This window comes from Alligator mississippiensis, chromosome 3, assembly GCF_030867095.1.
Source record: "Alligator mississippiensis isolate rAllMis1 chromosome 3, rAllMis1, whole genome shotgun sequence".
NCBI classification, from domain to species: domain Eukaryota; kingdom Metazoa; phylum Chordata; order Crocodylia; family Alligatoridae; genus Alligator; species Alligator mississippiensis.
In genome coordinates this window covers 133,884,164-133,898,893 of record NC_081826.1, presented here as the reverse complement: position 1 = coordinate 133,898,893, position 14,730 = coordinate 133,884,164, and the positions used below count along the sequence as shown (strand labels likewise).

The 14,730-nt window shown below is 41.4% G+C and overlaps 1 long non-coding RNA gene across 1 annotated transcript in view; it reads right to left on the bottom strand.

Moving 5' to 3' along the window:
• Nucleotides 1–4,100: 4,100 nt before the first annotated feature.
• The window catches only part of LOC132249392 (uncharacterized), a 60,588-nt gene continuing 49,958 nt past the window's right edge, over nucleotides 4,101–14,730 (bottom strand). The window contains exon 3 of the long non-coding RNA XR_009460870.1: nucleotides 4,101–8,593. This is a non-coding gene — a long non-coding RNA (uncharacterized LOC132249392). The remainder of the gene's footprint in view (nucleotides 8,594–14,730) is intronic.

The following is a 14,730-nucleotide window of genomic DNA, read 5'->3' as shown; positions in this document are numbered from 1 at the left end:
GCATTTGAGCAGCAGCTAGAACACAATGGCTGAACTCAGATTGGGAAAATGTACTCATGGTTCCCTACTTTCTTTCACTGAAGATGTAGCAGATAGCAACAATGGTTAGCAGGGATGTACAGAACTGTGTATTTTAAAAAAATAAAATTCATCTGTTCACTCCATTTCCTTAGGCAAAAATAATAAGAAAAGAGCCAAATGAGTGAAAAAATCTGCTTCTTTTTGCTTACAAATAGTAGTTATATATATTAATGTGCAAGAAATCTTGGGAGATAACATCTTCAGTGAAGGCTGTTCTGTCATCACTTACATACCATCTAGCTCAGATTACAACACTATTCATTAAGAGAGTTACATTAATCACTAAGGAGAGTTTCACAAAAAATGCTGTTCTGTCATTCTAAAAGGGTAGCAGATTTCTGGTACTTTGGTTAGCCCATAGCTTAATGAAAAAGGCACAGCAGAATCCTAAGAAAGGGAAAATTGTGCCAAAAAGTGATAGATTTTCCCCTCAATGGCAGAATGGGCAACATGAAAATATTATTCACTTGGAAAAAAAACAAGTAGAAGAACCCACCATATAATGTAACTATGAATATCACAACACAGAGAGCAGTTAAAGAATCACTTGATTTCTCAGAAGAGTAAGCTATCCCTTTAAATATAATGCCACAGAATTATGTATACACAGCCAGTTACGAACTTTTAATAGAAAATGCAAGTTCTAAGAATAATGTTTGCCCTATACTATTGATTCAAAAACAGCTGTTAGATATGAACTTGAAGTATGCAAAAAAAATTCCTATATTATATGCACATAGTCACATAGTGTGAAACATCAGTTTTAAAATACACAGAATAAAACTAGTCACTATATACAGTATAAATCAGTATTGTGAGAAAATATTTAGGACATATGACTTTTGTCTCCCTGCATATATTATGTGTGCATGTGCACATGTATGTTTACATAATGAAAGCCAAATTCTACCATTTTTACTACTGCAGGCTCAGTATACTTAATATAGAACACTAATGAAATTACAGAAGACATCCTTTCAGAAGTTTGGCAGAACCTGATGCTTCAATTTTTTTGTGCCATTATATCTTACATAGGTATAAGATACTGTAGGTATAATGACTTCAGGATATGGTGTTAATAAAAAGCACTTCTTTCTTCTGCTCCTGTGACATACAGACACACAACATAAAGAACTATGCTTTTTCATGTTTAATGATCTCAAATTCCATGAGTCATTTGATAATGCTCCCTTAAAATAATAGCTGTCATTGGGACTAGGTGGTATACTTTTATGCAGCAGTGTGTATTTAATATACTGGTGCTCGACCTACAGGCTATGGGCCAGATCCAGGCTATAGAGCCATGTCATCTGGCTCACAGGTCTCCCCACATATCAGGAAATTTGGTGGAAGGAGAGTGATGGCACCATTATTTTCCATGGCTCCCAACAGGGACAGACTGGTGTGCCCTATAGCATCCATGGATCAACACTACGGACCAACCCCACACTGGATCAGGCCCACAGACCAACCCCATGTGTGGAATCCAGCTCATGGACCAACCCCACACCACTCACCCAGCCTATAGAGTGGGATAAATTGAGCACCACTGATTTAATACATCATTTCCATATTCCAAGGGACTTTATAAAACAAGTTTCAAAACTGCTTTGATTTATCAGAACATGATGAGTGTGGATTCAAGCAATGTTTCAAAAGCATGACTTTCTGCAGTAAAAAACGGTATGCCAGTGAGACAGTCATACAGGCATACATTGCAGTAATGTGATGCACATGTCAACTTTAAGGAGGCCTTCCCTGCTCAGATGCCATCAGCACAAGGACACATAAGCATGGTGGATTACCAGAGCAAGTGGTTTAGTGTGCAAAGTGATGCAATGTATTTTAACAACAATTGTTTCTGGATGTTTGTTGTGTGAGTTGGGTTTGACAAGGCCCAACTGTAAGCATAATGAACAGGAAGCTTTGCATTGCTCTGCAGAGCTTTTTATACAACCAAATGTTTAAAGCAAGCAAAGTCAGTTCCAAGATTCAGTGACATGGATATGCCAGAAAAGTCAGTAGATGCCTGAAGTAACTGGAACTAACAGCTACACCTAAAATTTTCAAAATGAATATGGATTTTTTTTTTTATTATTAAACTAACCATTATACATGCTGACTAGAATTTCAGTCTTAATATAATGTTCATATTGAATAAAATTCACCCACTGAGAGTGAGGTTCTTTCAAATTGCAGACACAGAGACCAGCACTCAGGTCCACTCAGGGCTGCTCTGAGCTATATATTCTCACGGCTAGGCTTGCATATGTCCTGAGTAGGAAAGAATGGGTGGGGATCATTTCTATGGTGATGGCTCTGGGCTCATCCAGTAGACTGTATAGATATGGCCTTTGTGGGCAGAGCAGATGACATGTAAGTCTCTCCCTCTGCCTAACACATGTCCCAAGCAAAATGCACAAAGCATTGGCCACAAATAGGCCTGAGTGAAGTCACTGCTAACAGGTGAAAGAAGGACCTGCTGCTGTGTAAATCCAGCAACTGGGAAGCTCAGCATAGTCCATCCAAGGAGCCGCTTGTCATATGTTCAGTCTGTCATCTGGAGCAGTGGTCACAGCCCTTTGGTGGGTCTGCCTCCAGGCTGTGAGTGCATTTTGCCCTCTACCATCCAAACTCATGCATCACATCCCTGTAAATATGGGGTGTGCTGGCAGGAGCCAGGATTCAAATACTTCCCTTACCACAAAGGTGTTTTTAATTGTTTTTACAATATATTTTCATTTTGTTCAAAAGACCTTGTCACCTCCATTTTGAGACATCTCTGAATTGTTTATGGGATGTTAAAAGGCCTCCTTGACTACCCTGTAAATTAAATTTTAGTTGTAAGATAAATTCCAGCCTCAGAGCAGTAAAGAGGTCTGTGGTGATTTTTGCTGATATTTTGGTGTGTGATTCAACATCTACATGCCTCCTCTTCCTCTACACACTCCTTTCCAAACTAATACCTGAATTGAGTAATTCACAAATACTAGATACTGCACACTACAGGCAAAGAAAAGAGAGAGATCTGTAAAAGTAAATTAAAACTCTGGCATTGTCATCTTCTCTCATACCACATAGCACTTATTCTTCTAAAAGTGCCATGCAACTAGTGGACCTACATACACAGTGTCTACTCAGAGCTATAATGTCAAATTCAGTCCCTGGATCAATCAGGATTCAAAGAAATCCCTGACAGGGACTCTCCAGTACTACCCTGATAACTTCAGTAGACATACAAGGTCTTTTGTTCATTGATTTTGATACTAAACATAATGGTTGCCTAAAGGAAATGTTAACAACACTGTAGGGGAAGAGTGTTAAAAGTGCTCTACAACCAAAAAGGACATATGCTAAATTTCAGTTCTTACTCACTTATTTCACATTGCATGCCCTGTCATTTTTTTGTATGCTGTCTCCTTAGGGTCTGGGTACATTAAGAAGTTACCATGAGGTAAGCCAGAGTGCATACTTGCAGTATGTCACCTATTTCACACTCACCACTGTAAATACAATAACTTCAGTAAAGTGCTAGATATATGTAGGCATCAGGCTCACAGTTCTGTTAGTAGATTCCTTTTAAAACAGAGCACTACTTCTTGGAGAATACCAGATAATGGGAAAAAAGCAAATCCAGGTTTTGTTGGTTTTGTTTTTATTTTGTTCTTACCCTTACAAAAATTTAATGTATAAAAACAGTCAAGTGTATTCTTTTGTGACAAGTATGGCTTGCATCCCAGTGGTACTTATTAGCATCAGAAGAAAAGTACAGAGTTGGTTGCAATAATGGAAACCTAATGGCTTATCCAAAGCCAGCTCGGTGCAACTATCCATACTGTATATCAGGGCTGTCCAATTTCTTAGCAACCAGGGGGCCACAGGGGCAGCACCAACAGGGGCCACACACCACAAGGGTTGCACCAGTGGGAGCCATAATCCCCCCCCCCCCCAATCTCTCTGACTACAAGCTCCCCACAGCCCTGCATGGGCAGGTAGCTTTCCCCCACCACTGTACTGCACAGCTGGGCAGTCGCCTCATTGCTGCACTATGCTGGAGGATGCCCCCCTCTAGTCCTTGGCTGAGGGCTCCTACATTGCACCATACTGAAGTCTCCTCAAGAAGTGAAAGTCAGAGAAGGGACGGGGAGACTGGAGACTCAGGCTGCAACAGCAGTCAGAGGACTGAGAAGAGTGATAGCCACAGGTTGGCCCTTTGTGAGCGTTGTGTGGCCTATAGGCAGCCCGTTGGACTGGCCGTTGGACAGCCCTGATGATTTCGTCATCACCAGCACCTAGGAGCCTTACACAAAGACAAGGTCTCCATTTCTCAAAGGCCTTGATTTCTACTGGAGTTAGGTGTTTAGATAACTCTGGGCTTTGAGTCCCTTCACATTAAGCTCATGACAAAAATATGGTCTTTGCTCTGAACTATTTATACTCTGTGCCTTACTCTTACATGGCAATCATGACTGATACTGTCACAAAATACATTTGATATTCGTCCAGCTAGCAATGTATTTGACCTACTTGTGTTGGTCTATGGGACATGGTCTCAGACTTCTATTCACAGGGTGCGTTTACATGTGCACTTTACTGCAGTTGACTAATTAGCTCCACAGTAAAGCATCACCATCTACATGTGTGCCCCTATTTGGGCACAGTAAATAAAATAATTCTGCCATAGGATAGTACTGCCCAGGACAAGTACTATCCTATGGTGGAGTCATTTAGTGTAATAAAGCACACGTGTAGACAATGACTGGGGCTGGCTAGGACACGAAAGTGCTACAGTGCAGGGGCTGCCTGCTGGTTGCCCCACACTGTAGCACCCTTATGCCCCAGCCAGCCTCTTTGCCACCCGATGCCACCACTCAGAGCCTCGGGCTGACCCCCTGAGTACCCTGCCAGCCTGTGGCTGCTCCACCCTAGCTGTAGTCTTGGGCACACATGAAGACACTGTGCCCAGAAGCAGCTGATTCTGGCACAAACTGCATCAGAGTTTATTCAGTTGGGGTAATTGCACATGTAAATGCACCCACCATCTGCCCACAACCAAACTATGCTAGCAAAAGAAAAAAAAAATACAAAAGGTCTCAAAGGTTATGGAGTTGTTAAGTAAAATATTACGCAGTATTAACTGCATAAATGTACTGTGGTTAATCTTCTAGAAATGTTCCACATTCAAAGAAAATCCATTAAGGACATAGCCACCTGTTTGTGAAATGGCCAGACAGGTTCTGAGGAGTATTTCCCAATCAAATACTGAACTGCTAAGCAATGAACTGGTCCTATAACTTGTGCAGTAGACCTTGGCTAGTGATCAAGAATATTATGCACATAAGAATATTCTATCACAGTATTACATAGGTTCTTTTGAGACTTGGCTGACAGCAAAGCATGTGTACTAACACTCTAAGGAGAAGTTTTGAGGAAATACAACAATGCTTTTGAAATACAACATATCTAGTGTTTATGCCTATGAAATACTTCTGAGACAAAACATATAAGCAAGCACCCAACTTCAACTGCATCTCAAGAATGTCCTTCCTGTTAATAATTATGCAGAAAGAACCCATAGAGCATATTGGAACAATGAATTCACAGAACCCAAACAGAAGCATTTGTCAGGTGGCTGCACTATACTGGTAACAGTCTATTAATATTCACCTAAAGAAAACCAGTTTGTTGACCTAAAGTGCAACTGCTACTTATTCTTTTCTTGTGAAATTATTTAGGTCCTGTGGGATAACTGTACTGAGCTTTCAACGCAAATATTAAAATTCTATTTAGATGTACAATGTTTTAATGCAAATTTTTACCATAAAACCAAATGCTCCATTCAGTTAAATTAATAGAATTACAAAAAGATGTAATGATAGCAATTAAGTCTTGAAAATGCAAATTTTATAGTCAAGGACAATTACCTCATTTATAGTATACTGGAATGATGCCAGATGAAGGTAATTTAGATCCCCTTAGCTCACAGTTATATCATGAAGGATATCTTAATTTCATTAGTACAACAAAGATGGGAAAGAAGTTAGACAATGCAAGAAAAAGAAAGGGGGGAGAGTTGAGTGAGAAAATTTGACCTTTCTTGTTTCATTGCAGCTAGAATGCATACATCTTACTAAAGTATTAGCAATATTTCTTTCTACTCCCATCTCTGAAAAAAAATGCTTTTTTTATTAGCAGCTATGGAACATTAGTATGTAAAAGGTCAGCTTCATTCAAACACTTGCAGTCACCGCTTATGCCACAATAGTTAAGGGCCATTCATTATTTCACTTGTAAAGATACAAACTGAGCTGGAACTTGGCATGCCAGATCTCAGGCCTTTGCTGAGGAGCACATCTGGAGCCAAACTTCATTTAAAAGAGCTTTGCAACATTCTGTGCATTCACGTGCAAGTTAACCAAAAGAGAGAAAGAGCAAGAAAATAGCATTCATGTATTTTTTATTATCATGGTAAAGGATCAGTGAGTAGATAGGGGCCATGTTCTCAACTTACCTGGACTTGCCTCTTACTGTGTTGAGTTGTCACCATCTCCATCAGATTCTCACTTAAGGTCAGATAATAGAAGCCCAAATATGCTTCCTGCGTAGGTGTAGCAGTGTCGTTCCATGCCTGGGCAGCTGCACAGTGCCTGGGGCAGCGGGAACTTCTGCCATGCCAATTGTGGTGCTGGGATCAGCCGCTGCTACAGCAATGACCGCCTTTGTGTACCTGGCCCCCCAATAAAGGCAGCAGCTGGGACCATTAGAGACTTCAAATAAAGTCTCTGACAGTTGCTGCCATGTCAGTCTGCCAATGGTGGGGAAAAGGGAGATAGGAGTGGGCTGTGGCCACCCCTGTGGTGCCAGTTGCATCTCCCACACCCCCATTTTTTAATTTCTGGATCCATCTATGTGGGGAATCCTTGCCCCTTGCTTTCCCTGACATTCCTGTATGTAATGCCCTTATTGCAAATGACAGGAAAATCTGAATTTCATTGTCAGGATGAGTTCTGACTCTTAACATGTTTTTTAGCATATTGGGGTGCACTTAGAGTTCTGACTGGGCAGTGTATGTAGGAGTGGGCCCAGATTGTGTACATTTATGCCAGATTTCACAACATTGCTTAAACACATGTTGTGGCTTTCTTATAAAGCAACAATGTACCAAGCTGAAAGTGTGTGAAACCAGCCGCACTGCTGTTGCAAGGAGAAAAATACTGTCCAGACAGTTCTTAGCATGCCTCAGCTGTAACAAACCCAGGCTGCAATCATAATAGGATATTGATTAATCTGGATCCCATACAGAGCAGAACTAGATTCTTTGGTGGACCACTAAAGGTCATATTATTTGATTGTTCCATGACTTCTAAGATTACAAAAAATATTGAACCAAATCCTGCTTCAATTTATACCCATGTTATCTATGTGAGGCCAGTGGGTTTAACTGAAGGCAAAATCTGACCCATGATGTTAAAAGTGTGGCTGATTCTTGGCATTTTATTTTATAATTTGCAGGTTCTCTATGCTGATTGATAGTCAAGTTGGGCTAATTAATCAAATACAAATCCTTTTAGTCCACTGTTTGGTTTCATTTGAGCTAAATTGGTCAATTAGCATTTAATTTAGTCTTTTATTTGTTTTTATTTTTTGAGAAAATTATTTTGGTTTCAGCACCAGCTTACACAGCAACAGATCTATCCCTACCGTTCTCACCTTGTATATCTTGTATAGATTGTCTATCACAGTTCTCAAAATCCCTGGTCTGCTCTGATTATAACAATGATCTTGCACTTGACATTAAACTGATGGCTTGCTCATAAGCAAGATGCATCACAACAGTATTTGGTGGTCAGCAAAACATATGAGAGCCAGGACAGAAATATACCCACTTGGTAATTATACCCATCTATTACTAACTCCATTGCAGGGATTGGGTTGATTTGTAGAAAGTTTTGCAAATACAAATGAAGGAAGCATTTGGCCCAGGCTAGCTTCTTCCAGGGAATTCAGAAAAATCACTGGAGGGGTTTTTTTAGGGATTTTTGTGGGGGAGTTAAACACATTCAGAATTTTAATAACCCACATTTTGTTTTGCTCCCATTGAAGGGAAAGATTTTCTAAGATCAAAAAAGTGTATATATAAAGTAGTGAAAATTACTTTACCACCTACTCCATGGATTTGGACTGATTTAACTTTATTCTAATTCCTCACTAATTCCAGCAGGTAATATATATCTTATATCAAATATGTGTGAAATTAAGGTCCTCTCCTCAGTACCCTTACCATCTAAATTTGGTGGCCTAGAAAATAACTTGCTTATCAAATAATCATTCCTGTTCCTGTAATTCTGCAATACATTTTCAGCAAGTTAAAAACACTGTGCAAAATTATATTGTGGCTGTCAGTGGTGATGTGGAATTTAGTATACTCCTTTCTTCATGACCTGTATCCATCGTGGAGGCTACCTGAATGGCACGGTCTCTCCTCTGTCTTCTTTCCTTCTTGCACAAAAGTCTGAAAAAAAGATAACATTTCTGGTTTGTTTCCTATTTTCTCTGTAGTGGAGAGAGAGCCTTCCAAACCATTACCCCTCTGAAAAAAAGAGCCTGTTTTTATGAAAACTGTATTTCCCCTTTTCCTTCTGTATCGAAAAAAAGAAATAGTTCAATATTTATATAGCTGAGATATATGTATTTCTGAGTTGTGTGTGGCAATTAAAAATAAAAAATTATCAAATGAAAAAGAAGAAAAAAGGACATAGTTTTATATAGCAAGAGAATATAGTTTTTATACAGTATGAAAACACAGCTTGACACCTTACAAGAAAATATAGGTACCATGTTCAAATCCAGAATGAAAACAAGGCAAAGGAATTAAGAATACAATTCCATAGTAATATCATAAAAGGAGCTTTTAATTTTCTCATTTGAAATTCTTTAATAAAGCTTCTAAATAGTAACAATACAGTACCTTGTGAAGGCTTTCTTATGCTTTCCAATATAGTTTTCTGATTGGAAGTATTAGCTGATGCAGCAGAATAAATAAGGAAATGTCTCGATTACTGCGATTCCCAAAGGTCGTTTTTATGAAAAGATCAGGAAATATGTTCCATTGAAATTAAAAATAAAACCATATCAAGTTTAATAACATTGTTACTATAATGACATAAAATTCAGCTAGATGGTGTAATGTTTAATACTTGGCTGTCAAGTCTTCCCAATGAAGTTCAGATGCGTGGAAGCTTTTAAACTTGCTAAACACCATTTGCTCTCTATTTTATTACTGTTTCATTATCCATTTCCCGTTTTTTCTTCTTTTATCATAATGCTCATTGTTTCTTATTTGTAACTGATGTTATTAGTAGAGTATAGCACGTATATACAGGGAACAAGAGCCTTGTTCCCAATAAGGCAGGGTGCAAAACAGCTTGATAGTTAGTGTAAAAAAACTTACATTATGCTGTAAAGCTGGCTTCACTGGGTCAGTATCCTTTTAGTTGCCCCAACAAGGTATATGCTATGCATGACAAAGAGAAAGTGGAATCACCAGAGCAGAACTGCACTCCAGCTATACCCAAATGTCAAATGGCCCCTGAGTTGTTTTAATTTATGCCAGAAGCCAAAGTAACCCTCGGTTGCCCTAGGGGGATGACATAAAAACAGTTTTGCCCAGCTCTGTCCCCCATGCTTTCCTGTAGAAATAATTCTGACCCAAGGATCGGGGCCCAGTGACTTCAATGTTAAAATGTTCTTTTGGTGCACGCTGAAATTATAGTCACTGTTGTGATCAAGGTAAAAGCTTACAGTTCTGCTTTCCTCTACAAAATATGGGTCTTCAGATAGCTAACTCCTGCACATTTGAGATGGCAGGTACTCAAGATGGGTGTGGTTTCACTCAAAGTAAGTTTGTGTAGATCAGGTCAAAACTTGTTCAGATTCTTCTGCTTGGAAAATAGAGGTCTGGCAGGAAATTACAGTTGTGTCATCCATTAGCTGGAATAGCTAATTAATAAAAGATATACAGCCATTCTATCTGCAAGAGGTTTTACAAATGTTTCAGCTAAAACCAAAGCTCTAACAGTAAGATCCTGGATGTAGAAACATCAGATGCAATCCCTGGAGGATTGTCTGTTAATGACTAGATGAATTATACAGACCTCTGTATCGTAAGCAGTTTCTGAACTTGGTAATGTGGCAAAGCAGAGAAGGTGGCCTGTCAGATTGTCTGTTCCCATGCACCTGTGTCAGCCCTGCTACTGAATAGAGCATCTTGGAGGCTGCTCTAAATTGCACTATTTGACAATACCGCCTAAGGGACTATCTGACAAGTGGAGATAACTGAAGCGCATTGTGCTATGATGATCATTCCTCTGTCTTGCTCTGATGTGCATCCTTTCTACCTTTCCCTACTCCTGTTCCTATGGCATAAAATGCTGGAAGAAGCTAGGTATGCTGATACTACACTGATTAGGGAGTTCCTTACAAAAAGTTACTTCAGAACTACTGGTAAGGGACATCACCTATGTGTAATACAATTATTTATAGCTCTTATATAAAGTTTTTAAACCAAAGCCACTAAGTATTTTAAGTTTTTACAGATGGAAAAACTGAAGCAGAAAAGTGAAGTAACCGATCCAAATTTCATTAGCCGGCTAATGGCAGAGGTTGGTGTGGAATACAGTCCTCTAGAGCAGAGTTTCTCAATCCATGGGTCACGATCCAAAAGTGGGTGGCAAGAATATATGAAAGTGTCATGAACAAACTTTAAAAAGGGATTCTCCTTTACAGGAGAAACACATGGGAAACCATGACTTTTCCCTTGCAGGCTGTCAGAGTTCTAGCCTGCAAGGGCTGCTTGGGCCCCCCAATCCCCACGTACACCCACCCTACCCTGCTCACCCACCCCCTGCCCCACACACTGGGGGACTGGGTGTGGGGGGGAAGTGGGTTAGGAATGAGGGCCACTCGGTTGGCCTGGCCATCAATGTTTACAAATGGGTCCTGGTACAAAAAAGCTTGAGAACCACTGCTCTAGATCAGTTTCTCAACCCATGGGTCGTGACCCAAAAGTGAGTCACAAGAATATATGAAAATGGATTCTCTTTTAAAGGAGAAAAACATGGGAAACCACAGGTTTCCCCTTGCAGGATGGCAGAGTTTTAGCCTGCAAGGGGCTGCTTGGAGTTGGGGAGGGGCAGGAGGAAGGCGATCAGGCAGGGGGTGCCACGTGCATGTGTGCACTCACACATGCATGTGGCAGCCAGGTAGCATGAGAGCAGGTCCTGAAGATCTCCAGGTAGGTCTACGGGGCAAGGGGGAAGCATAAACAATGTGTTGGGGGGCCATGGGAGTATGGGCTATGTATTGAGGGGTTTTGGGGGGTGCATGCCCCCCCAGATTTGTGCTCCCACAGTGGGCATGGGGCTGCAGCCTGACCAGACTGCCACAGGTACAACTTCCATGGCTCAATGGGCAGGACCCAGCATGGGAGGGCAGAGTGGGGCAGCAAGACTTGTTGCTGCTGTCACTGGGACCTCCATGCCAACTGTGCCACCAGCAGTGTAAGGAGTAACAGATGGGGCACAGGACATGCTGTCCTCACCTCCTCCCACTGCCATCTGCTTGTATGCTGGGCCGTGGCTCCACCCTGCCACCATGGCCCAACCATCACTGCTGCTCCCCTCAGGCCATGGCTCTACCCTGGAGGGGAAGAGGGGTGGTGGGTGGTGGAATGAGGGGAGTGGTGGCAGCAGCCAGGCTATGGTGGCTTGGTAGAGCCATAGCTCGGTGTACAAGCAACTAGCAGCAGGAGGAAGTGAGTTCAGTGTGGCCCCTCCTCCCCATCCATTACTCCTCATGCTGCTGGCAGCACAGTTGGCATGGGAGTTTTGCCAGCAGCAACAGCAACAAGTCTTGCACCCCTCTCCACCCTCCAATGATGGGTCCCACCTGCTGGGCTATGGAGGTGGCTCCAAGCCATGCCAGTCCAGTCCGGCTACAGCCCCATGCTTGCTGTGGGTATACAAATCTGGTACCCCCCCACCCCATACACACTCCCATGCCCCACACACTGTGGGGGCTGGGGACAGTGGGCTGGTAAAGAGGGACACCAGCAGGGCTGAAGAGTGGGGGTCTGTAGGTTGGGAGTGAGGGGCACTGGCAGCGCCTGGGGTGCTGTTTTGTACGTAAATTATTTACTGGGTTGGGATTGGCCATCAATATTTATGGATAGGTCCTGGTACAAAAATAGTTGAGAACCATTGCTCTAGAGTCCTTGTCCAGTGCTCTTTCTGTGAGGTCACAGTGCCTTTTACCCCCTCAGATGATGTGAGGGGAGCAGAAATCTGGTCATTCTAGTTTATCTTTTGGTCCAGTACTAACCATACTGACAGGAGCCAACAACTTCTCAGTAATAGTCTATTAATTAAAACACCTCACGCGACAGTAACTGGTTAGGACATTTTCTATTGCAAAATGGATTTGGTGATTCTGCCCAACAAAATACTTATATTGCAGTTTACAAGTGCCTACCATACTTTCTTATTATCTTTGAAACTTTATTTTGAGCCTAGTATCATATGCAGTATTAAGACAATCAATATTGTGCTAATACATAGAAGCATGCATCTCAACTGGGTGTGCTTAAAAGTTCTGTCATTCATTATTTGCCCAAATTTCTCTCTGTCCCATGTGAGTCTGGGTTTAGTATTTACGCTTTACAGATGTTTCATGTTGAAATCTAAAACTGTGAGATATTTAGATGTTCGCATATAATGATGAGATTAGATAAGTTTGATGCAAAAAATTCTGTAGAAAGAAAAAGTTTTTAGATTAAATTTATATCCATTTTCCAGCAGCACAAAAGAAAGGTAAAAATGGCAATGTATTTCATACAGTCTGGGACAAATGCTGCTCTGATGCTGCTCTTCACACCATCTCTGTGATTGAAATCAGTTACTAATCTCTGTCTTTGTGAAGGGAGGCAGGCAGACTGAAAAGAGGGCTTGTTTATTTATTTATTATTTCCTTTATTTTTAGTTCTGCTTTGCTTTTAGACATAACACATTGTTAGTATAATGTTTGTAAGGCCTGCTGAGTTCATGTATGTAAAGCCTGTTAAGTGCAGAGTCTTCCCCATATGGAAAATCTTAATAAATGATATATTAATAAATTGACTTCCTACCCATTTTGGCTTCCTAGGTCACATCTACATGTGCATATTAATGTAACACACTAAAGGCTGGTGCTTATTGTGCTGGAGTTAATTGCTCCCAGGTGCCACATTTACACATGCACCCAGGACTGCAGCATGTTGAACTGGGTTGGAGTAGCTTCAACTAGCAGGGGGCCTTGGGTTCATTCTGCCTGCCTAGACTTGCTCTGACCTGGCTTAATGTGCTGCGGTGGGGCTGCCTGGGGCACAAGAGTGCTCCCAAGTGGGGCTAGTCGGCCAACAGCCCCTTCACTAAAGTACCCTTGTGCCCCAGCCAATTGTGTTAACATCTACATGTGCACTGCTGCACAGTAAAAAACTCCATAGTAGCTTAGTATTTACAAGTACTACCCTGCCATGGAGTTTATTAGTTTACTCTAGCCTAATAGCCCTGCATGTGTAGATGTTGAAATGTTTACTGCAGAGCTAATTAGTCTACTTCACAGTAAATATCTTGTGTAGATGCACCGCCATAGTATTTTAACTAGGCAGCTATATCTTTGCCACAGAAATCTCCAGGGTGGTATGATACATCTACATAACACATTCTTTATTACATCATATTATATTAGATGGGGAAAATTCTGATTTCCTTGAAGTCAGTGGGAGTTTTGCTATTGATTTAAGTGGAGTCAGGATTTCCCCAAATAGGAGTTTAGATAGAACTCTTCTGTCCTTATCCTTATCAAATTCTACACTTCTTTTTCATAGGAGAATGATTTGGTATTACCGAGATCTAGGCAACAGTGATTTCATGGTTTTAGTTTCATGTTCCAGTTTCCAGTATAACAACATATGTATGTTTAAAATAATATCCCAGGAAAAGAAATCTATATCTAAAGAATGAAGAGGAAAAATACATAGCTGAAGGAGCAGGTTCCACATACCACACTACATTCCCCAGAAGACCACAGTCAGTCTAGAGCAATTGACAGCAGATGCAACAAGTACTGTGTGGATAGTTCTGTGTGCAGTGCATTACAGAGCTGTGGCATTGGAAGCTGGTAACAGTGTCCCTCCAGGGGTTTATTGTTCAGGACCACTTGTCTAGTCTCCATGAATGCTCCCTGCAGCCAGTCCAAGTATGGCTTCCAGAACAGGGAAGCCATGCCCTGGCTCCTTCCCACTCTGAGACCTTGGCCTTTCAGCCCCTGACTCTCCCTGGTTGTCCATGGCCCTGACTCAAAGAGTCATCCTGTTCTGCTCCTGAGAGAGGGACTTTATTTCTTGTTGAGGAGAACAAGTACAACCCAGAGTTCCAAGCAGCAGTCAGGACACTCCTCTTCAATAAAAGTGTTTACTGGGACAAAGGCCACCTAGCCAGGGGATCTCTGCCTCCCTCAAAGGGTAGCACTCCTTCTGTCTGCAGTCCAGTTCTCACATTCCTGACTACTTTAAAATTACTCAGCTGTTCTCTGTCTGGTCTGCCCAGCTAGGAG